The sequence below is a fragment of the Sciurus vulgaris genome (assembly GCF_902686455.1).
Source record: "Sciurus vulgaris genome assembly, chromosome: 9".
In the NCBI taxonomy this organism is placed as follows: domain Eukaryota; kingdom Metazoa; phylum Chordata; class Mammalia; order Rodentia; family Sciuridae; genus Sciurus; species Sciurus vulgaris.
The window spans coordinates 105,495,648-105,521,803 of NC_136469.1; the positions used below are offsets into that span (position 1 = coordinate 105,495,648).

General features: G+C 35.5%; 1 protein-coding gene across 8 annotated transcripts in view; it reads left to right on the plus strand.

Annotated features, from left to right (window-relative positions):
• The window catches only part of FRYL (FRY like transcription coactivator), a 229,751-nt gene that overhangs the window by 35,760 nt on the left and 167,835 nt on the right, over nucleotides 1-26,156 (plus strand). For all 8 annotated transcript variants that reach the window (XM_079153910.1, XM_079153909.1, XM_079153913.1 and 5 more), the window contains one exon: nucleotides 20,825-20,954. The gene's annotated coding sequence lies outside the window, so the exon portion shown is untranslated. The remainder of the gene's footprint in view (nucleotides 1-20,824; nucleotides 20,955-26,156) is intronic.

Here is a 26,156-nt window from a genome sequence, read left to right on the forward strand (position 1 = left end):
CATACAAGCTAATACTTAACACTTTTTTTCTTTTTGTTAAGTTTTTCTAAATCACATCTAAAAATAGTAGTAGCATTAGGTTTTTGGAGGCTTCAAAAGATTCTTAACACATTACATTCTGGGTACAATATAATGTAATATTTATAAAGAATAAATATAAAATATGTGAACAGCTTTATGCGTGTGTACTTTGTGTACTTTATGTACTTTATATGTTCTCTGTAATCCCTTATTGTAAGGCTGAAGAAGTATATCCTATTACTGTCTTTTCCTATCTATTTATATTTTGAGCCCATTGAATCAAGAAGATCCTCTTACCTCCTGGTGATTGCAAATTACATCCGTATTTATGGAGAAAATAAGAGAGGTGCATAATGCCAGCTCTTTTTGTTGCGTGGCATTATCTGAGCCTTTTCATATTTTAACGTTTTTCTGGAAGCATAAATGATAGCTAACCCATTTTCTGGGCATCTCTGAGGTTTGCTCAGAACACACATTTAGGGGTTTGATGGTAGGGGAGGAAAACTGAGCTGAAATGGAAGACCTTAAAATCAAACGATTGAAGTTTGAGCCAATCAATGCATATTTGCCAAGTGCCTGCTATGTGTGAATGAAAATACATAGTGACATTTAGTATAGTAAAGAAGTCACCAGATGAGAACTGTGGCGTTAGATGAGGATGAAAGGTGGGTAGGTAGAGTGAAGAATGGAGTACATTTTAACTCTAGTTCTCATCATTAACCATAGAGTGTTCTTGAGTACAAATGAATTAGCCTTACCAGACCTCAGTTTTCTCATCTATGAAATGAATGAATTAGACTAAATTATTTGTAAGTGTTTTGGTGCTTTCCTACACTTAACACTTTATGAAGTTAATGAACAAATTTTTTTTTTTTTTTTTTTTTTAGGATACGTGTTCTTCTGTCTCCTGATAGAGACACTTTGTTCTATTTTCATTAAATTATGGGAAAAGAATAAGATCCCACTATTAAAATGTTTTCACTTACCCCTTCTGTTTTGAAGTTGATGTCTTTTTTTTTTTTTTTAATATGTTTTTAGTTGTTGATGGACCTTTATCATTTATTTATATGTGGTGCTGAGAATCGAACCCAGTAGTCTTTCAGTTCATACTTGTATTATACTATATTAGTGGTTCTCATCTTGCTTCCTTTTCTGTCTGGTGTTCATTATTTCCACTTTAGTAATGGTTCAGGGTTACTGCATCTTAGATCAGTGGTTCTGGTGCCGGGATCCTGTTAGAGTTTGGATATGAGGTATCTCCCAAAAGCTCCTGTTAATGCAGGAATATTCAGAGGTAAATGATTAGATTGTGAGAGTTGTAACCTGGTAAGTCCATCCTAGTTTGAACGGACTGACTGGGTGGTAGCCAGACAGGTGGGAGGTAGGTGGGGTGTGGCTGGAGGATGTTGGTCACTGGGGGCGAGCCCAGTGCATCTTCCCTGTTCCCTCTGCCCCACCACTTCATGACCTGGCATGAGCTGAGCAGCTTTTTTTCTTTTGGGTTCTGCTGTCATGATGTGCTGCCTCACCTCTGGCCACCTTGAGCAGCGGAGCTGGCCATCCGTGGATTGAAACCTAAACCATAAGCCCAAATACAATTTCCCTTCTCTCAGTTGTTCTTGTTGGGTATTTTAGTCATGGTGATGGAAAAGCTAACTAAAACAGATCCTTTTAAAAAAATACAGATACCTTCTGAAAGAAGGTTAGGAGAATTTTTTGCAGGGACTGAAATCAATGGGTAGATTGCCACTGGTTCTCCAGGACTGCAAGCCCCCATGTTCCGTGTACCCCTCACTCCTCAGCATTTACTACCTCTGACCTAATTATTACTCGGAACAGGTTCATTCCTAAGGTATTGAAAAGAGGGTCTTCTTTTTACTTCAGGATTTTTTTTTTAATGTCTGAAAAAAATTTTGCCTTATTATTTTAAATTTAAATTTAAAACGTGCAAAAATAAGCTAATAGCCCGGTGCAGTGGCACATGCAGTTCGGGAGGCTGAGCAGGAAAATCGAAAGTTCTAGATCAGCCTCAGCAATTTAGAAAGACTTTTGTCTCAAATAAAAAAGCAAAAAGCAGTGGAGGTAGGTCAGTGCTAGAACAACCTCTGGTTTCAATCCCCAATATTGCACAAAATACCAAAGATTTAACAATGACAACGAAAACACAGACTAATGTAAGGAATCCCTATGTGCTCATCACCCAGGTTCAGCCATAGCCAAATTGCCCATATATCCCACCAACTTTCTTTTCGTGTCTGTATTATTTTAAAGTAAATCCTAGATATCATATAATTTATTTGTATTTCATATATTTCCTTGACTCTTTTAGAAAATATAACCATAATACCATTATCAGTATTAAAAAAGAGTGAATTCCAGTGTTACAAATGTCCACTTAATATTGATTGATTCTCCTTGTATATTTTAAAAACAGTTGGTTTGATTGGGTCAGGGTATGTATAAGCCCCTCCCTTCCATTGTAGTTGGTTGATTTTTCTCAAGTTTCTTCCTCCTCTCTCCCCCTCCCCCTTTCGTTTAAAGGGATGTTCCTGATTACGTTCCTGTGAAGTAATTTAATATACTCATCTGTCTTTCTATCTCCTAGTAATTGGTACAGTAGCTGGACCTGATCATGTTCAGGTCCAATTTCTTTTGCCAGTCTGTGTGTGTCTCAGCAGGAGTCTTATCTGGTGCCCACAACATTCAGTTATCTTCTCTCTCCTTGTATTGAGCACCAATGGCAATTAGGTCAGGGTTTGGCAATTTTTTTTCTGTAAGGGAATAGTTAGTATGTATTTTAGACTTTGTGGGCCAAATACTGTCCTCTGTTAAACTACTCAACTGCCGATGTAATGGGTTATCAGTCATAGACAAAATATAAATGAGCAGGTGTAGTGGAATTCTAATAGTACTTTATTTAAGAAACTAAGTGGCAGACCCTTGCTTTAGTGCTTCTAAATCACTAGGCTTTGTGAAGTAGAGTTTTAAATTTGTGTGTGTGTGTATGTATGGTACTGTGGATTGAACCCAGGGCTGCTGTACCACGAGCTATATCTCCAGCTCTTCATATTTCTTTATTTTGAGACAGGGAGGGTCTCACTAAGTGATCCAGGCTGACCTCTATCTTGCCATTCTCCTTCCTCAGCCTTCTGAGTCCCTGGGATTATGACAGGCTAAGAATCCTGGTTCTAATGACATAAGGAATAATGTAATTAGAACATTAATAATTAGTCATTTGTTAGTCTCGCCTGGTGGTACTGACAAAAGTTGTCTGTCTGACATTTTTTTGCTTAATATTGTGTCTGTGAGATTCTACCCTGTTGTCTGAAACAGTAGGTTTTTTTCATTGATGTACATTATTCCATTGTGAAAATATTACCATTGATCTGCACCATTCTGCAGTAGATAGATATTGGAGATGCTTCCAGTTTGAGAGCTATAATGAATCAAGTTAGCACAAAAACTTTTGTTTATAACTTTTGGTGGACATAATACACTTATTTTTCTTCTTGGATATTTACTTAGGAATCGAATTTGCAAAAAAAAAATAATATATATATATATATATTTTTAGACATAGGGCTTATTCCCCTAGGAATGTTTAGTCAAAGTACTGTGCATGTCTTAGTAATCTATTGCTGTCTAACAAATTACCGAATAATGGCTTGACACAGTAAGTATTATAATCCAAAGGTGCTGTTGTTGGTCCATTTCTTGGGGCACAGCTTAGTCGAGTGCCTCTAACCCAGAGTTGCTCATAAAGCTGCAATTGAGGTGTTTCTGGGGCCATCTTTATCCTAAGGCTCAATTGGAGGGGACCCAAGGAGCATTCTGGGCCACTTTCCAACTCATTCATGTGATTTTTGGCAGGTTTCAGGTCCTTTCTGGCTGTTGCCCAAAATTCCTTGGGCCTCTCTGTAGGGTAGCCAACATGGGTAGCTGATTGTTAGTTCAGAGCAGGGTCAAAGGGTAAATGATTTTGCAATTGTACTAGATATTGCTATATTCATCTTAAGAATTGTCCCTCTTTGTGTTCTCATCAGTAATGTGGGTGCCTATTTGTTTATATTTAACTTTGTCAGGAAAATATGTTGTCAAACTTTTGAGTGTTTTGTCAAATGATTTCATCGTAGGCTAATTTCCATCTGTCATCATGTGAAATTGAATGTCTTTTTATATGGTCAAGAGGCATTTGCATTTCTTTTCTGTCAGATGTCCATTTCTTTTTTCTTTCCTTCTTTCCTTCCTTCCTTCCTTCCTTCCTTCCTTCCTTCCTTCCTCCCTTCCTTCCTTCCTTTCTTTCTTCTTTTTTTTTTTTTTTTTTTTTTAACCAGGATTTGAACCCAGAGACACTTAAACCACTAAGCCCTATCCCCAGACCTTTATATATATGTTTTTAAATTTTGAGACAGGGTCTTGCTAAGTTGCAGAGGACCTTGCTAAATTGCTGAAGCTCGCTTTGAACTTGAGATTCTACTGCCTCTGCCTCCTGAGCTCTGGGATTACAGGTGTTTGCCACTGGTGCCCGGAAGCTGTCCATTTCTTTAGCCCCATTTCTCTAGGTTTGTTGGAGTTTTCTATTTTGTAAGCCCTACATACATTTCAAATATCAACCTTTTCTGTTTTCTTCTTCCTGACAGTTAAATAGATGTGTTTTCCAATCCTTTCAGCTTGCTTTATTGTTTTCTCATTCTTTTCTATTAATGCTATATTTATCCTTCAGCTAAGTGACCATTCGGTATTTGATGAGTTCATGTACATAGCTTGGACCCATCTTGCTAGTACTTCAGGCGATAGAAGTTGACTTTGTTCACAGTCTGATGTTCCTGTCTTCCATTTATCACATAATGGCATGACCATTTTCCTAATTGAGAAGTTGAAGTGACCTTTTGTGCTTTGTTTATTATAAATTCAAACAAGTATTTGTTGAATATTTACCAGATTTCACATACTGGGCTAAGCACTAGGTAACCAATAGCCATAGTCTTAGCTCTCAGGGAATGTTCTAACTGGGGCGTCCCTATTAAAAAACTCAGGTCTCCATATGTGATCAAATATTTCAAGAGATTTAAGGATTGAGACACCTTTTTAGATTGGAAAGGTTATAGATTGCCTTTATGACAGTTTAAACGATATTTGAACTGAAGTTTCAAGGACAGTAAGGGTTAACCTGCTAAAAAATACCAGGATGCCATTTTCCAGACAGAGGAAGCAGTGAGGAAGGGTGCTAAGGCAGGAAAGGAGTTGAACTTCCGAGAAGTGAAGACTGGTTTGGTGGGCTTTTAGGGAGAAGGGGTGGAGGGGTGTGAAATGTCATCTGATTTCTCTGACCATGGGAGGTGGAGTCTGCTGGGGGCGGGGTGTGGGGTGTGTGTATGTGTGTATGTGTGCACTTGTGTGCAGAAGTTGGTCAGGAGCTGTGGGTCAGGTAGCAACTGTGAAAGGTGACTGTGTATTTGTTCAGTTCTATTTTTTCTTTTGGTCCTACTTTGGGGCCATGCTTGTTCCCATTGTGTTTTCAGTGTCCACTGCCTTACTTCAGAAAGATATCTCTGGACTACTGACATTTAAAAAATCTGGTCCCACTTTGTTCTGGTCCCTGTTCCTCATCCAAACTGCTTCATGAGAAAACTTTTAGAAATGATGGGTCTGTTCATATAAGGCTTCCTATTTCAAACTCTTGGTGGCTCCTTCATTGGGGAAGAGTGAGGTCCCACCTGGAACTGAAGAGGTATCATTTTCTTTAGGCTTCAAGGTCTGCTCTCCTGAGACTACTTCCCTTTAGCAAGCCAACGAGACTGGTAATTTCCTACCTCTTTTCTTAGCTCATCTGCAGTCTCCCAGCTTCATGTTGCTAGAACCCTCTACCTCCTCCCTGTTTTTTTGTTGTCTCCTAAAGACTCTGCATAGCTCCTGACTGTTCCCTTAATCCCTTTTAGATCCCTTCTCTCAGATTGATTTTTTTTAACCCACATATCCTATTTTCCTTTATTGATATGTCAATTCTTTGATTCATCATAGTTTTTATTATATAGAAACTCACATATTTATTTGGAGCTTAAAGAATTGTATATTTTTCTTTTCATAATGGATAGGGACTCAATAGAAATTTGTTGAGTTGTATGAGATTAGGGAGATCAGTCATGGAAATCTCTTATAAGAAAGGTAAGTCTTAAGCACAGTTTTATAGATATCATGAATAGAACCTTTAGAGAGTGACCTCATTCAGAGATAGAAAAATCTTACTTGCCCTTTGAAGCAATCTTCATAGTTCAGTGCACATCACATAATATTTATATTCTCTATACTGGTTTGATGAAAGTATGTTTCTATGGCAGTATCAGAGTTCTTATGACTTAATGGGAGTAATGGCATATGTAGAACATTAAATATTTGATTTCCATGGTAGCAGAGAATGGCCAATGAAGTCATGAATATGTAGCATATTTAAATGTACTTCTGCTTTTATCTGAAACATCTTATGGTCCACTTGGATTACTTCTTGTGTATCTTACTAGGTCAGTGTAAGAGTCCGATTTTGTTTGTACATCAGGGCCAGTCAACGGGTTTCTTTTGTGAAGAAAAGAGCACTGTTATTCACTGTCCCATAGCTTGAAAAATGATTTCAGGTACTCATTTTTTTTTTTTTAAGTCTTCATAGGTTTCCCTCTTTTTCCATTCCTCCTTTCCTTAACTCTTTTCCTGTCTCCCTTTCTTCCTATAAATGAATTTAGTTCACATTCTCCAACTTATAATGTCTTAGCGCTATATCACTATATAATATACATTGTGTTGCCTCCATGCAAGGTCATTTCTCTGAAATTATAATGGATTCTTTTACAGATTTATTTTACATATGAATTTTCAGTTGTTAATCTCACCTTGTTTCTTTGGATCACCTCTTGAAGTAAATGACTGCCTTTGTCTCTTAATCCCTATGGATATAATATAAGGGTTGAGTGATTGTAATAATTTTGGTGCCATACTGAATGGGATTTTTGTCATCTGAAGTATAGTACAGACTACATCCTTAATTTCCTAAAGGTACATTTCACATTTTCAATGTTTCAACTACATTAACTAGTAAGAAGTATTCTGATTGTATTATTTTGAAATATAATCCTAATAGAATTTTTAAACGAGCTTGTTTAAATTAGGACACTGGATCTTAGTTTCTTTTTGAAACATTAACTGGGTGTTTATAGGTAAGAATCGAATTTTTGGTACTGTGATCGTCAATCATAATATATTTAGTTTGGAGTGATGAGGGTTTTTATTTTTAAAATGGAGAGTCTATAAAACCAAAAATATTCCATGTAGCTCTTGGTTTGACAGCTTTATGAAAGGCTTAAGAGATAAAGATGTCATAAGTGAAATACTGCATTCCACATAGGATTTATGTAACCAGTAGTGATGGTGAAAAACCTGGGGAGGTGGGAGAAATGACTCAGTTCCTCACTTGCCCTCTGCAAGTCTTGTTTCCTCTCCATTTTAAGTCCCACATAAGAATTAAAGCTTCAAGTATAATCATGGCATTAATTCAGAAGCTGGATATATTAAAAGCTAAGCTTTTGTTTTTTTGTGATAGCTATATTTGTGCCATATTGGAACTTTCTACCTCCTTGTTCTAGGACAGTTTAGGAGGGCTGGTGTTGGAGCGGGTGAGTCACAACACACCACGCATTCCTCAAGGTTGTGGGTTGTGTCCTCTCCGTAGCTGTGGGCCTCACTGTCTAGAGCAGTGCCTGGAGTACAGCTGGGCTCTCCTCATCTATTATTCTGTATTTGGCATCAGGTTTCTACGAAGCTTTCAAAATCTAGTTTTTGCTTTCCTCTGATGAATCTTCCAGGTAACATTTGCATCTAGCCTTAATGTGCTTTAAATGTGTATTAAAGCTCTTAATGAGAAGAGGAGCATAACCAGGATTGCAATATTGGTCCAGAGTCAACTTTTGGAAGGTTTATTCTGATGACCTTGAACTCCATTAAACTGAGCCAGGGACCAAATATTCTCTCAATGTAGAGCAGGAACAAAGTGAAAGGGGCATGTAGGGACTTGGAAGAAAAGGGGTGATTGGAAAGGAGAGAATCTTCATTTTCAGTTGATTTCTTGTATCTTCTTGTCAGGTCTTCCTTATAATATATAATGTAGCAACTGCTGACATGGAATTTTACAGCTGATTGAATTATCACAGTGTTTAAACTGTTAGCGTTGGTCTTTGGGAAGCACTTGTTTTAGCCTGAAGATTATTTTAAGAATCTTGGCTGAAACAGGGGACTGTCACTTTCCTTTATAAAGTTGTTCATTAAACTTTCAGTAGACATTACTAGAAAAGGATTGAATTAATTTTAAAATAATCTCTGATTTGTTGGTCATAGTATTTCTCTTTTCCTCCTATCTTTACTTAAATAAGGTAAATTTATGCTTTACTTCTCATGAAATAGTTTTTAAAAATCATGTTGTTTAATTATTTTGAGAGATCTTTATCTTTTGTTCTGAGGTTCACAATTGATGTAAGAACATTGAAATTATAATTGCATTTTGATTATTTAACCTCATATACCTCCCATATAAGAGCTTATTCTTTTAAAACAAAAAATAATTCACACCGAGTGCCACACCATGGCCCACACCTGTAATCCAAGCAACTCTAGAGGCTGAGGCAGGAAGATCACAGGTTTGAGGCCAGCTTCAATAGCTTAGTGAGGCCCAAGCAATTTAGTGAGGCCCAAGCAATTTAGTGAGACCCTGTCTCAAAATTTAAAAAAAAAAAAAAAAAAAGCTAAGTGGTAGAGTGCCTCTGGGTTAAATCCCCTATATCAAATACATAAATAAACTACATAAATAAATCCTGATGTGCAGTATTTCTCAGTTCATTTCCTAATTTTGTCAGTTTCCATATCTGTAAAACTGAACATTTGCAAAATTCATGGATTTGTTTGGGTTAAAATGAAGTAATATATGTAAAGCACCTAACTTTGTTGGTCACACATAGTAGGCTCTCAGTAATTAGTGGTTGTTTTGTTATTATTGAGTACTTAGTTAATTTGGATCCCTAGGGCAGCAGCAAACCAATTCTGAATTTTACCCTCCTGTGTTTGTAACTTTCTTAGGCTGAATTAACCACTGTGAAGAATAAAGCCTATTTGTGAGGTGGTGTGGGGTGGGAGAAGACTTACTGACTTTTGTATGCAATTCCTTCAGAGTTGTTGGATGTGTGCTGGTATGAGGATTAAGCTTTGTGGCATGTTCTATATGGTCATCCATCGTGACCAAACTGATTTGGAATGTTGTTTTGTTACTGACTTTGAAATGTCTTGTTTTCTGTACAGAGAATGTGGATTTGAATAAATTGCTTATTATCCTTTACAGATTTCTAGAGCGAGAGGAACTGTCAATCTGTGTAAATCCTGCCCAGCACAACACTTTCTTTCATAAAGAGGGGAGGAGGCAATAGCAAGATAAGCACTTTTTGGGGCGGAGCCAGGAGCTGTTGTATAACTCACAGGGTACATGGTAGCACCAGCTCTGGAGCCTGTCACTTTGGGAGTTAGGACTAGAGGCTCACAGTGAAACAGCCTCGTTTATTAAACCTGAATATGTTACTTAAAGGGCATTTTAAAAAAGAACAGCTAGCTGGCTCCTCAAAGAGAGGAAAGAAGCCGTTTGTGCAGTTATAGATTGTGGCTCCAGTTAGTCTTTGGTAACCACTTCTCCAGTGGTATCTTTCCTGTCCCTTCTTTCACTCTCACTGATGAATGTCTCCTTGACACCTGGCTGTGGTTGAAATGGGTTTAATTCAAGTACCTGAAACCTATTGCACGGATTTCTCTTCCAGATTGCCTGCAAACGCCTCCAGGGTGAATGTATCTAAGTGTCATTTAATGCAGATTCCAGGTGCTCAATTGACTCTCACTGTGAATGTTAAGCTCACGTTCCCCCTCCCCTGCCGTCCCCTCCCCCTGTGGAAATGCCCCATCATTAACTGGTTCAAAGATGTTTTGAATTTAACAATTCAATGAAAAACCTCTGGAGAGACTTACCATCCCATACCACCCCATCATTCCCTTTCTTGCTGCTTTTCTTCTCTGCCAGTGCAGTCTTACCCTTTTTTTTCTTTTAACTTCTTCTCCATGAAGCTTTTTAGAAGTATGTTTCATCTTGGTTAGTAGTAATGAACATTTCGAAATTCAAGGGAAGGTAAGAAATGTAACCTAGAACTCAAATTTTAGGATTGTCTCCTGTTAAAATGCATTATTTTTTGAAGTACCACGAATGTTTATAAACATTGTCTACGTTTAAAAATCAGAAATTATATTAATTTTGGTGAAATTCTAAATTATTTTCCAAATAATTTTAATTTAGAAACTTGAAATATTGGAAGTCTTAGGTCAAACTTATGGAAAGGAAGTGAAAGTTATAATTTTCAGGTTGTTAGGAAAAACTTATCTTTTATTGTATCATTGGTTATTCTTATGTTATATAAAAAATATAGGAACTGACCCTATTGTCCTTCTCATACCTTATTGTTATTCTCATGAAAGGTTTTATTGTGATGGAAAATAGGAATTTTAAGTAGACTTCTTTTTAATTCTTTCCCTACTTCAATTAAACTATAATGGTTAATTGCAAGTTAATGTATATAGGGAAAAGCTGTGATGTCATCGTAAAAAAAAAGAAAGAAAAAAAGCTTTCTGGAGGAAACTATTAAGACTACAGCAGAGGAGACCATGCCAGCTAGGTCCATGGTTGGGTTGTGACAGTTTCCGGTTGTTTGTCCTCTCACTGTTATTTTTGTTTTGTTCTGGGACTATGTTTTGCTCATTAATAATGATATCATTAATTAGACAGGAAAAAAATAGTACTGTTGAAACCAAAAGCCAATAATTTAGCTTGAATTTTAGAATATTATTACAGTGAATAGTGATTACCATTTACGGGCAAGGTAACCAGAGGACATTGCTCCTTCGCCCCCCAGAAATGCTGTTTAACCTCTTGCTATGACAGCCTGCCTTCCAGTTAAAGTGTTTTCTATACAGAAATCAGTGATAGCTTCCCATAGTACATCTAAAGAAAAGATGTGCAGAGAGGTAGGTTTATTGTTGGTTTTGTTATTATTATTATTATTATATTTTGCTAGACCAGTCTGGCTCACATGCCTCTGGGTACAAATAAAACAGTTTGGTGGCTCTGTTAATCTGTAAATATAGTTTATGGTGTGCCTAACTGGTACCAAGATGAGATTTAGGGACCAAGAGAATTTGGATTATTTAATACTTGTACATAATAAAACTACTTATCAAATATTCATGTGGGCACATACAGAGGCATAATTGTATTCTTGTAAAGCACAATATAAATACTAATATTGTTTTGGAGAATCAGCATGGTATGCTGAAGCCATGGTTTAGAAAAATGCATTGTAGTATGTTTTTATCTGTGGGAATTACTGGCAAGTATAATCAAGATTCTAAATATTATAGTTGTTTACTTCACTTTTGATTTTGGCTTAAATATTTTAGGTCTTGTTTTTTTTTTTATAATGACTAAATTATTATTCTTGTAATATCTATGGTAGAAGTAAACCATAATTGCTTTATAAAAGTTCTTTTAATCATTAGATCTACTTTTGAAGATATATTTTAAAAACTATTTCCGCACACTCAGACTAGTTTAAAAATATTTATGATAGGTATGGTGGCACATACCCATAATCTCAGTGACTCTGGAGGCTGAGGCAGGAGAATCGAAAGTTCTCAGTCCAGCCTCAACAACTTAGCAAGATCTTGTTTCAAGATAAAAAATAAAAAGGACTGGGGATGTGACTCAGGGTAAAGAGTCCCTGGGTTCAATCCCTAGTACCCCTCCCTGCCAAATCAAGTTCTCATTACCTTCATACCTACTCCTTTTCCATAGCTTCCAGTTATTTTGATGCATTTCCTCTGTTATAACATTTCATCTGTAAATATTTCAGCACATATTTCTAACAGACAAGGAATCCCATTTTGAGACAGATAAAGTAGAATCTTCAAGAACCTTTTTGAAGAATGTACTGAAGTGGAACACTAAAATTGTATATGGGCTCTTAGGGCAATATATAGGGATATATAGGAAAAATGAGATCCTTTAAATTGGAAGCAAGTTGTTGTACCAAAAAACAAGACAACAGGCATGGAGAAAAAGGCAATTAATAGCTTTTAGAGTATCCACTAGGTAGAAACTCACATTTTGGAACTGCTGCTGTGTATCTGCATTCCATACAGGTCAGTAGTGGGGAAAAGCCAAGTGCATTTCCTATCACTTAAGATAGCAGTTCTGTTTCAATACTTTTTCTTGAGGGGGGAAAAAAATCAAAGTGTGTACAAAGACTGCCCATCAAGATACTTGCTGCAATATCTTCATTGTACAGCAGTGAAGAACTGAACCCAATGCTCAGTGTTAGTGGAATGATTAAATGAAGATGCCTTGACAAAAAATGTTAACCACTAGAAATTATTCAATATAATTCCAATTGTATAAGATGTTTAATGTGTATTAAAAGACCTAAAAAAATTAACCCAGATATTAATTTGAACAATTAGTGGCAGTCTTTAGGTATTAGAATTTTTATTACTTTCTTGGGAAATCATTGCAAGTTTTGCCCATCAGCATATGTGATACGTTAATAAATGATATCATTGAGTGTGCCTGCTCTATTTTAAATACTGTTTAAGTACTTTTTATCTTTTACACTTAATTCTTGCCATAGCCCTAAGAGATTCTTTTATCTTTATTGCATAGATGAGGAAATGGAGGTGGAGAGAGATTGAGTACCTTGACAATGTGAGTCTCTGCTTCAGGATTTATTCTTTGCTCTTTTTTGGTATTTTTTTTTTTTTTTTTTTGTACCAGGGATTAAATCCAGAGGCATTTAACCACTGAGCCACATCCCCAGCCCCGCTTTAAAAAAAAAAAAAAAAAAAAGAATTATTTGAGGCAGGGTCTCACTAAGTTGAGGCTGGCTTTGGCAATTCTCCTGCCTCAGCCTCCTAAGCCACTAGGTTACAGGCTGTTCTTTGCTTTGAAATGTAATTTTATCTCTTAACAGTTGGGAAGACACTATATATATTGTTTTACTTTTGCTCTTCTTAAAAGTGTATGGTGAATATTATCTCATAGTAGGACTGAGTTGTGGTAGAGCTTTTGTCCAACACATGTGAGGCACTGGGTTTGATCCTCAGCACCACATAAAAATAAATAAAAGAAAGATATTCTTTTTTAATTTAAAATAAAGGTATTGTGTCAAAAAACACTATTTGCCCATTTTAAAAATATTAGTCAACACTAGTCAAGAATATTATGGTATATTTGTCAAGAATTATCTTCTTAAATTTATTTTTAGCTGAGTGGTGACCTACACCTATAATCCCAACAACTTGGGAGGCTGAGGTAGGAGGATCAGAAGACTGTGAGTTTGAAGCCAGCCTCAGAGACTTAGTGAGACCAGTTTCAAAAGATAAATAAAAAGGGATGGGGATTTGGCTCAGTGGTAAACTGCCCCCAGGTTCAACCCCTGCAAACCCTCCCCCCAATTAGTCAATTAATTTTTTGTACAAGGGATTGAATCCAGCAGTGCTTAACCACTGAGCCACATCCCCAGCTCTTTATAAATTTTTTTTATTTTGAGGGGTTGGAGTCATAGATCAGTGGTAGAGAGCTTTCCTAGCACTTATGAGGTACTGGGTTTGATCTCAGCACTGCATAAAAAAATAAATAAATAAAGGTATTGTGTCAATCTACTACTAAAAAAAAGTGTAAATTTTTAAATTTTTAATTTAATTTTATTTTCTTTGAGACAGGATCTCACTGAGTTGCTTAGGGCCTCGGTGAGTTTCTGATCCTGGCCTTGAACTTGGAATCCTGTCTCAGCCTCCTGAATTGCTGGAATTACAGGCTTGTGCCACTGCACCAGGATAGCTTTTTCTAAATCGATAACATTCCATCTTAAAATATATTATGATTTTTCTTCCAACTGGTTCTTTGTTTTTATTCTTCGCCTTATGCTGCAATATTCTGTTCATAGGAATAATAGTACAGTAAACAAATCTTTGCAAATAAGTTTGTATGGGCATTTTTGATTATCTTTCTAGAAATGGCTTTGGAAGTGGCATTATGGAGTAAAAAAATCAAACATTTTGAGGTCTTTTAATACACATTGTAATAGTGCAGATGACAAATCATCATCCTTAAGTTTAGAGAAGTTGTTTTGGAGCAATAAATTTGGGAGAAATAGGGCATCTAAACCATCAGTGGGAATGAATGCATTCATAGTTTCTCTTGCAGAAGTCTCTACAAGTCTCTGAGCTTGCTGAATGCAGTAAACAGACGAAAAGAGGAAAGACAAACGTGGGAGACTAACCTGTGGTCTGTACCTACCTCAGGATCTTGAGCAGCTATTTCCCCTGCTTCTCTAACTTAAAAATTTTATGAACCTGATAACCCTTTTATTGCAAGTTCTATAAAAACATAAAATGTGCCTATCAAATTTGCAAGAATTTTGTTTTTTATCTTGATGAAACAGAACCATAACTAGGTAGAGCAATTTCCATTATATAATTTTTTAAACTATAGATATAAAAGGCATAATAGATTGATTAGAGATGATAATGATGCTTGAAAGTGTTTTTGATGTCGCATTTTTATTTTATTTTATTTTTAAAAATTTTTTTAGTTGTCGATGGACACAATATCTTTATTTATTCATTTTTATGTGGTGCTGAGGATCGAACACAGTGACTTGCACGTGTGAGACAAGCACTCTACCACTGAGCTACAGCCCCAGTCCTGATGTTGCATTTTTAAAGAAAAGATTTTTTTTTTAATGGGTTACATGTTCTCTTTGTGAAAAGCAAGAACTGAAAATTTTTGGTTAATTGATTGTTTCTGATAAATGGTTAAGCTTTTATTGTGTGTTTTTCTTGAGCATATCTTCTTGCAGAGACTCTGGGGAAGACTTTTGCAAAGACTAAACTGTAGGTTTGGGTGGGGAGAGGGGTATTTTAACTTAAGGGGGTCCAGAGAATAAATGAAATCAGAAAGTCACTTATGTGAAGCTACAGAAGAGGTTAGGATCAATTATTCTGGAAAGCCTAAGATTGATAAAGGATAATCTGATAAAAGGTGATCTGATACTCTGGAAATTCATGAGAGGTACAAATGGAATAAATAAGAATTCAAATTGAATTTGAGGGCTTCAAGTACTTAAAAGAGCAAAAAAGAAGTACTGCTCTTCATGATGAATAGTAAAATTATGAAACTTTCTCCTGTAAACAGAATTAGGAAGTAAAGGAAGATTTTAATCAGGGACTTCTAATCCATAACTTATAGTTAGATTACAAAGGCTCATAACTATAAAATTAGGTCAGTGTGCATTTTGGAAGGACAAGTCTTCATTTTTTTTAGATTTGCAAAGAAATAGCCACAAAATGCTTGAACTCCCACTAGAATGTAAACTCCAAGGCTAGGGATTTTTGTTTTATTCACTCTTTTGTTGCTGGTTCTTGGGAGATAGTTCTGTCCAATAAATATTGGTTGAATGTATGATTTCTATAAATTTATGTGAGGAATAGTTAGAGTAATGAATTTTTAGAAGTTAGGGATACAGGTATATTCCAAATGCATGGACTAGTGGTGCATTCCACATTGATGTTTTACTGGGCTACTTCTACATTTCTCCAGAAATTTCCTTTTGGTGTTTAAGTCTAGATGAGTATGTAGAGTGGAGAACATGTATATGATCATTTTTGGTCAAATTCCATTTTTTTCCCCCTGTGCCAGCATAAAAATGTAATAAGAAATTATTTTAATGATACATATTCATTCACTAGTGTGTAGGAAAATTTGTACTCTGGTGTTATTTTCATTTAATTCAGTAATGAAATCTTTATGGAAAACTTTCCCTTAAAATTGTGAATGGAAAATTTGCTGATCATTTCCCCTAGATCAAGTTGTATGACAGTAACTGCTGTTCTGACTGAAAGTGTGAAATCAACAAAATGTTGACAAATTTACCTGCAGAGAACATTGCTTTATCAGCAAAAGATTTGGATTTTTGCAGTGAAGCCCAATTATTCTATCTCAATATCATTATACAGCATTTTTAGCAGGTCATGTAATCTGTGATTACATTATTGTTTCCATACTAGTTAAAAAGAATGACTGAGAGAAGCTTAAAAATATAAATCCATTTAAAAATTATAAAACTTAAAAAAATTATAAAAATCATGTTGTTCTTTGGTAATTATAGGAATGATCATGGATTTAATGATTTTTGCCAGTCATAGTTAAAAGATATTTAAATAATGGCTTGGTATTGATGCTTGATTACTCATGAGTGGATTCTTTAGGTTTTTTTTTTTTTTTTTGTGGTGCTGGGGATTGAACCCAGGGCCTGTGCTTGCAAGGCAAGCACTCTACCGACTGAGCTATCTCCCCAGCCCTCTTCAGGTTTTATATAATCTTCAGTGGATTAAAAAATTACTACCTTTTCTGTTTTCCAATATTATTTTGTTATCACATACAGGAGCTCCGATTATTTTAAATACATGTGAAAACCATAGCATCCTTATTCTCAAAGTCTGTCAGAATATTTACATAATTTTAATTTTCTGCATCATTTTAAGCAACTTCCTAAGAGTCCCACATTAATTTAATAGAAGAGCAGGAATTGGCCTTTATGGATATCTTGCAATGTAGTTTCTCTCTTTGGTTGAGAATATGATGAATTTTTAGGTCACCACATATTCTGGTATTGAAAGTATAATATAAAATACATTTGAAGTCAAATTTAGAACTTTGAGCTGGAATCTTTGATGTAACTTTCCCCCATCTCTTTACCCAGTGGGGTAGTCCTTTCTATAACATGCTACAGGAATGGTAGCATTTCTGACAGCCTTTGCCTAAAAACTCTGAGCAGGGACCCCAGCCCTTTAAGAAACTGTGTATTAAGTACAATATAATTGAGTCATGCTTTATTGCTAAGCTCAACCTACCTTGTGCTAGGCATCATAACTTCCTTGCTCTCCTCTTCAGATTATGTATTCCAAGCATACAGACTGGCATCAAGAACACTTTAATGAACACCACTGAGATTCATTCACTCTTAACTTTTGCTGCCTCTTTAGATATTTATTATTCATTCTGTTATATCAGAGGTACATGCACCAGATGTCTTAGAAAAATAAAGATAATTAAATTTGTGGCATTACTGTTTGTTTAAAAAATTCTTTTCAAAAAGGAAATGAGGTTAATGTGTTATCTGAACATCCATTCAACTTTCTCTTTTACTTTTTGAACTAAAGAAGCAAGGCTGTCCCTGGAGGGCCTCATTTGCCCTTAGGTTCTCCCAGGCACCAGAGCTGAGCTGCTGTTCTTTATATTTATTACACATGGAAGTGTCTAGATTGTTATTCCCACTGCAGGTGAAAAGTCTTGCCCTTCAAATCATCTGTTATTTGGCTGTTTACAGTCTTCTTTTTAGTATTGTCAAATACCAACTGACCTCCTTGTTTATTTGACCTTACTCTTCTTAAATTAGAAATCACAGCATTGGTCATGTGTACAGCAGACCATATACAGTTAACCTAACCTAACCTAACCTAACCTCACCTCTCTGGCCTTCACTATCTCAAAAGTAGTATTATAAAAATGATGGTAACAATTACTCTTCTTATAGATAAAATGTTCTCCAAATCAGTCAAGTGAAATGAAAATGAAAATTCCTTGTTAAATAATGTGTATGTAGACAAGATGAAAAAGTGGTATGCAAGAAAGCTGACCAGAACCAACCAAACAAACAAAAACAGCCCTTAAAACAAATAAAAACTCTTAAAAACCTAGCCCTGCTAGAAATTACCATAAACTATAGAGCCAGAGAAGTAATAAATATTTTTCATGTACCCGAAAGACATTTATTTTTTCAGAAGCTGTAAATAAGAAGATTGCATGTCTACTGAAGAAGTAGTGAAAACTTCTGAGAGAATGCAGAGAAAAAGGAACACTTGGTGGTGTTAACTGTAAATTGGTACGACCACTATGGAAATCAGTATGGAGGTTCTCAAAAGACTAGTCATGGAACTACCATATGACCCAGCTATACCACTCCTTGATATTTATCCTAAAGAATTAAAGTCATCATACTTGTGTTTGTAGCCACACCATTCACAATAGCAAACTATGGAACCAGCCTAGGTGTTGTCCATCAACAGATAAATGGATACAGAAAATACATGGCATATATACACAATGAAGTTTTATTCAGCCATAAGGAAAAATGAAATTATCATTTGTAAGAAAACAGATAGAACCAGAGACCATTATGTTAAGTGAAATAAGCCAGACTTAGAAAGTCAAGGATCTATGTTTTCTCTCATATGTGGAAGTCAGGAAAAAGGAAAAGAAAATCCAAGGGAGATCAGTAGAATAGAGGAAAGGGACTAGGAGGTGGGAAGAGGGAGAGAAGGAGAAAGTGCTGGGGAATGATATTGGACAAATTATATTGTTATATTGTATGCATATAGAAATATGTAACAATGAACCCACAATTATGTATAATTGTAATGCACCAATTAAAAAAAAAAAATAAAAGAAACAAAATTCTGACCAAATACTGGGAATTTCTTACACTGATACAATTACATGGAAGTGTGGTTACAGGACCAGTAAACACGCAAAAAGTGTGGCATTGGAATTGTGGCATTGTCTGAGCAGAAGGTTATTCAAAAGTGAAGTAAAATGAAGAAGTTGAACATGGTGGTACAAGTCCTCCCCAGTTGGAATTATTGCAGCATTCCTAAAACTGTTTGCTACTCTAGCAGTGACAGGTTTTCTGACTTGTCCCCAAAGAGAGAAAAATAGTTTAAATCTCATTAAATGTTGTCCAGTACTTGACTGTTCCTGCAAAACACGAGCTTTATTTGACTCAAAGGGGAAAAATGGTCCATGAACCGAAGACAACTATCAAGAATTAGGGCATGATTGTAGACAGCATACTGTTAATAGATTCAGAAATATTTGGTGGGGCAGCAGAAGATTCCAGTAAGTCTGAATGATATGGATTATGAACAAGACAAATGAATTTGTTGTTTGCTCTATTTACCAGATTTTTGACTGTGAAAGTTTGACCTTAGTCATGATTTGGTTGACCATTCCTCTGTTTACATGGACTATTACATTTTATAACTGGACTGAAGGAATTTGAGATTAAGATTTTTAAGTACAAAGTTAATACTTCAGAGACCTAACCTTTTCTGTTACCAAAAAAAAAAAAAAAAGGAACTGGTTATGATTTAAATGAGGGTTCTTCGAGGGCTGGACAAGCACTTGCCTACCATGTGAGAAACCATGGATTCCATACCCATTACTGAAAAGAAAAAAAAAAAGAAAAGAAAATCAATCTTCAGCCAGGCATGGTAGCATCTTCCTGTAATTCCAGCAACACAGAGGCTGAGGCAGGAGGATCACAAGTTCAAGGGCAGCCTCAACATAGGGAGTCTCTGTCTTAAAATAAAAAGGGCTTTCCGGGGATAGTTCAGTGGTAGAGTGTCCCTGAGTTCAGTCCTCAGTACAGAAGGAAGGAAGAAAAGAGAGAAGGAAAGAAGGATGGACTAATTTGAGTTTCATTGCTAGATTTAAAATTGACCTATGTAACTATTGAAAAATGTCAAGACCTGTAATGGTAGTAAAACGTGAATGTGTATGAATACATATGCATTGTTATAAATTGTAAAGAACAATTCCTGTTATTGATTTTATTTTTACCAGCCATCAGAATAGTTGCAGGTCTTTATAGGAGTTCACAGTCCATGATCCCCTCAGAGTTATTATAAATATAGATTTTAAAAAAGGGACATCCCAAACATTGTAAGAGAGATAAATAGTAGTCTTGCAAACAAACAAACAAAAAGCAACAACAGGTTTTTTTTTTTGCAAATATATATTTATTTTAGTCAATAGAACAATAACATATTAAACATATTATTGAGTTCAGGTATTGGTGTACGAATTCAGTCATTAGCTAGTAAGCAATGCTTATTACAAAGAAAAAAGGGAGGAAGAAAACTATAGATTAGAAGAGATTGAAGGGACACAGTTACAGTTGTCTGTATGGGTTTCCTTTAGGTTTGGACGAGAAGCTGTTAAAAAGACATTTATAATCCTGGTGTGACTCAGGCTGAGCAAGACGATCACCAAGTTTGAGATCGACCTGGGCCACCGAGCAAGATCCCGCTAAGGGGCTGAGGATGTTGCTCAGTGGTAGAGCATCCCTGGTTCAATCCCCAGTGTGGGCAGCTGGGGATGAGGGAAAGACACTGGGGAAATTTAACCACTGACTGGTAGTTGATGTTATAAAATAATAATTATTAATATATTATAGATATTATAATGGGATTGGCTTATGTTGGAAAAGTAAATCTTCATCTTTGATATATACTGAATTATCTACATGTGTTTGAAATTTGCTTCAGGACAATTCAGTGGGGTGTATGAAGATATGAATAAAGATATAAATGAAACATGATTTTCTGAGTTAATTGTTGAAGCTTGGAATAATGGGGGAAGGGTTCATGACACCATTCTCAATAATGTTGCACTAGTTTGGAATTTTCCATAGTAAAAAGTGAGAAAAAATATAATGCCATGTTATTGAAAGAGAATGCCTGCAGCTCCAGGTAACTAATACATAAGAATGTGTGTGAGTAACACAAATATGCACTTATTTCAAACATAGCTGATGTGTAAATATTGTATTTTCTTTTTCTTTAGAGCTGAAGCCATTCATTTGAGTCTTGGATGATTCACATCTAAATACTTTATTCTCAAAACTGCTCAAGTCACACAGTCAGAATTAGATGATCCACGTTACCACCAAGAAATTATTGTCTTCAGTGACACGGTAAGATTTTACTAAGTATTCTAAAAGTCAAATAGTGACTAGGGTCTGAAAAGATTTTTGAATGTTGTATTATAACTTCCAGTTTCAATTATAATTCCTAAATCCTCTTGAAACCTGTGTTAGTCAGGTTTCATCACTGTAATGAAATACCTGAGATAATTACATTAGTAAGAGAAAAAGGTTTGTTTTGGCTCATAGGTTGGGGAGTTGTATCCATAAATGATTGGCTCCTTGTTTTGGGCCTGTGGTGAGGCAACATATTATGGTGGGAGTGTGTGGTGGAGTCAAACCACTCACTTCATGGTGAGGAAGCAGAAGAGAGGAGGGACTGGAGTCCTACAATTGTCTTCAAGAAGAAACCCCCAATGACTTAATTTCCTTCCATGAGGCCCCACTTGTCAAATGTTCTTCTATTTCCCAACAGTGCCTAAGTTGGGGTCAGTCCTTTAACACATTGATCTTTGGGGGTCATTCAACATCAGAACTATAGTAAGTTCAAAGGTATGATAATTACCTAAAATACTTAGAAATAACAACTGTAAACAAGATTTTGTCATTTCCTACTCAGAGATTCAGCTAGCAGTGGGTGCAGTTTTGTCTGTGGAATGCCCTGCTTTACCCCTGGCTCTGTGTCTCAGGTTGGGTTCTCAGGAAGCTGGTACTGAAAAAGAGCGCAGCTTCCAGGATGTTAGGGTTCAACACCTGTGGAGAGGAGGGTGATATAGGACAGAGAAGACAGAACTACAGTGAAGGCCCAACAAAGTTTGGGTCAGCCCACAGGCCGTATTATAGGTGTGAGACTTGATTTTCCTTCCTGGAGATGGACACGCGTCTCAGTGCCTTGGTTATCTTGCACAGATCATCAAAAGAGCTGCTCAGCAAATATCTGTTGAAGGAAGGAAGTAAGAGAAAAGTCTTGTGGTCTGCTGTATGATACCTAATGCTTCCCCCTGTACCTCAACCCCTTCCTTTCAGCAGTTGAAAGTGCAGTTGAGAACACTGAGGTTGACAGCCACAGAGCTGGTTGTGCTGTGTATCATGAACAACACGAAGGTGGCTTTCTCTCTGACGTTAGCATGTGTTGTATACCACTGTGTTTCTGGGCTCCATAGATAAGACCTGCATGGGAACCTGAGGCAAACAACAAACCTAGGCTGTATGGAACATGAAGTCCTGTTCAGAGAGAAAGATGGAGCAAGGGAGTGCGTTTGGAAAACACAGTGATAACTTTCAGGCACACTGAGGCTTAGTTTGTGGTTCCCACCAGTTTTTTTTTTTTTTTTCCCCCCATTTTGTGGAAAATGTGTTGATTGTATATTAATTGTGATCCTTTTAGGCTCAAAGGTTAAGGGAGAATGTGCTTCTGAGAAGCATTTTTAAAAAGTTCGTGTTTTTTTCCTGTTAAGAGTCCTGCTTTAGGGCGAGAAGTTTCTTTTAATTGACTGCTGCCTTGTTTTTTACCTCTTCTTACCAGTGCAGAATTTGCTTGAATCTTTTAAATATTGTCTGAGACTTCCTGCTGTTTTGATGATTTATTGTAAAGGAACTTCAGATAACATCTTTTAAGTGAATAAAGTAAGGAATGGTCAACCTCATAAGTAATGTGGTGGAAGAATAGGATGAAAGACTAATTCAGAACCAGACATTGACTTGTTTTTCTATTACAACTGTTTTTTTTTCCTTTACCCCATTTTTGCTTCGTCTTTAGAAATATGAGGTAAATACTTTACTTCATGTTAAATATTGGAAGAATGAGATTGTGAATGTGGTTTCACTAAGTGAATATGATTTTTCAAGTTATTATTAAAATGTTTGTCTTTGGAAGTTATGATTACTTAGGGCGTTCCCTCTGTCTCTGTTCCCTTTGTTTCTTTATTTCCTTCTTGTTCTCTTGGCACCCCCACCAGAGGGCAGGCAAAGGAAGGGATAGATATAGATATTGACTTCAGGTTTTCAAAGTCTTTTACAGGCACCCTGTTACTGATCTGTTTTGTCATAGTTCTGGATTCCACTAAGGCAGTAGAATCAGCATGCTATTTTAAAATATTTAGAATAACTCAATTATTTTGAAAGTATATGTTATTGGTTACTTTGTTTATTGGATTTAAATATTTAGACTTTAAATTATTCAAATTTATGTTCTTGGAGCCATCTGTTTGAAATTATCAGTTATTTTTTGGTAATTCATGCCAGGATTTCTACTACTACTACTACTGATAAGTCTGTTTGATCTTAATGAGGAGAGTTGTTTTTGAGTGTGCATTTAAAAGTACCCTGTAAAGTTGTCGGTGATTCTTTTTCATGTATTGTAAAAGTTGTACCCAAGCTCTAGGCATGGATTTTCACATGATAAGAATTATGTTTTCGATACAAGTAACTGTTTTATACTTCAACTGAAAGATTATTTAGAAGATACACCTCAGACTACAGTAAATTTGTTTTTACATTATCACAATGAAGGTTTTCAAAGTCTAAATGTTAAAGTGAATGGATGAGAAAGACTTTGTGGTCTCAGTATTGATGTTAACACCCATCATACAAGTGTGTGTGTGTGTGTATAGGAAGTGCAGTTTCATAGTCTGTTTGGTTTGTTATCAGCATGAACAGTCAATGTCCTAAAAATCAGCTTCCCAACAGCTGGCACTTGACCTGCTGAGTTTTAGCACCGCCTAAATTCACATGACATTTCTTTGCTCTTTGACACAAATTGTGTCACTGAACTTCTCATCAAGGAAGTTAATACAGGCACCTTTCTGTGTGCCTGTGACAGGGTCTAGTAATGTAGAAGAATCTTAAAATGGATTTTTTAAAGAGAGTTGTTCCTCCCATTCTTTCTGGAGACATAGTTTTGGATACTAGAGATGGGGTTCAGGAAAGTTCCCCAAAATTACTAAAGATGAGACGTCTCAGTTCGCTTTCATCAGAGAAGAAAATACAGGAGCAAGATGGACGCAGTTTCTGTCACAGTCATTATGACAGATGCCAACATCAGCAACTAGGTAAGATAAAAATGCACTGCTTTCTGTCCTCTCAGGATTTTAGGAAAGTAAAATTATTTTACAAGGGTGAATTCTAGTGAGCCTGAATCTTTATTTTAAAAATCATATTTAGGGGCTGGGGTTGTAGCTCAGTGGTGGAGCACTTGCCTAGCAAGTGTGAGGCACTGGGTTCCATCCTCAGCACCACATAAAAATAAATAAATAAAAGGTATTGTGTCCATCTACAAATAAAAAAAAAAAAAAAAAAAAAAAAATTAAAAAATCATGTTTAAACATTAAAAATGTTTAATAAAGTAGCTATATGGTTGGCCTGAATTTTTCAATATTAAAATTTTTGCTTTGAGTTTAGAGAGAGAAATTTTTATGCTATAAATTAAGATAAAACCATTAATAAAGTTGATAGTTTTGATCTTTAGAAAATATTTCGATGATGAAATATTACTAAAAATATTATTAAAACCTTTAGGATATGTAAGTAAAAACTAAGATACTGAGTTTTAACTATCATCATAGAAAAAATTTAATTTTGTTTAAAAGGTAGTTCCTACTGTTTAGTTCTAAGGATAGTGACTATTTGGGTTGAGTATTAAAAAATTGTTGAGGGGCAAAGGGTGTGACTCAGTGGTAGAGCACTTGCCTAACTTGCACAAGGACCTGGATTCCATCCCTAGCCTTAGGGGGGAAACGTCTTTGAATGTAAGATGATTATTTTGTGTTGTAGTACTTTTGTTACAAAAATCAATTCTGGGCATAGTTAACTAACAAATGGAAAAAAATTATTTTGTTTTAAAATTTCTGATTAAAACAGTTTGTATTAAAATATTCTTGTGAGTTTTTATATGTTAGGGAGTAAATAGCTATTTATATAAATTAATGTAATATTTAGTAGAAGAGGGTTTTGTAAACCATCTGCAAGTTTGATATATGTTATAGCTGTTTTCTGTGCATATTTAAAAATGCAGTTTAAACATGTGCATATTTTAACATGCATATATTTTTAAACATGCATATACACATTTTTACTAGTAGAATCTAAATGAGATTTATTGTCCCAATGGTTCTGATACATGCTTTTTTCATTTAGTACATCATAAACATCTTTCTGTCTTATTTGAAGTGTATTTCATTGTATGACACAATGATTTGTCCAACTGATCTTTCATTTATGAGCATTTAGAATGACTAATTTTTAGCTATTAAAAATAATTATAACTATTATTCAATTATATATCATTTTATACCTTTAGATGATTGCTCTTAGTATAAATTTCTATGAATGTTTAATTTGGATAGAAGATGCCATGTTACCTTTAAAACATTTCTCATGGGCTGAAGTCACGTCTCAGTGGTAGAGTGTTTGTCTAGCATGTGTGAGGCACTGGGTTCAATCCTCAGCACCACATTAAAAAAATAAATAAATAAAAGTATTGTGTCCACCTACTACTAAAAAATATTAAAAACAAAACAAAACAAAAACCAAAAACCATTTCTCAAAATTTAAGCTCCTCAGGGCTAGATATGAGAGTCCCTATTACTTTACATTCTCCCTAACACTGTTTTGTGGCAGAGTTGTCTTTAATACAAACCTCAATTTCTGCTTTGAAAATGTCAATTATGTAAAAGAATAAAGGAGCTTTTAAGTTTTACAAAGAAATATATATTGCTTTCTACAATGTGCTGCTATTAGATGTCATCTGTTTTTATACTCTCCACTCATCTGGGTGGGTGAAATGAGGGTGAAGCCATTGATGGGTTGGTACCCCTTAAATTTCAATTAAAGTCTGTGGATCAGTAAGCATAGTTTTGTGTTCAGCTGTGTGTACACGTGTAAGCAAAACTATGAATGTATTAATATGTACAGTTACGAAGTTACTAAATAGTTACTTTTTCTTTCACTTTCAGGCGTGAATCATTCAGCTTTTGTTGTGGTTGCTGCTATTGTAACATAGTCTATATGACTGGACTTTGTTTAAATGAATATGCCATTTATGTGGCTCCTTACTTTTATATTTTTTATCAGTCTACTATTTTTTAAAACTATCTTACACTCTTTGGGATACATGTTACAAAATATAATGAGACTTTGTAATTTATATTAATTTGCAAATAAGGGTTTAATTTGATGATTAGGTTTTTTTTTTTATAACATGTCTTTTTACAAATCAAGGTCAAAACTAAGCAAAATAACAGGAATACTGAAGAA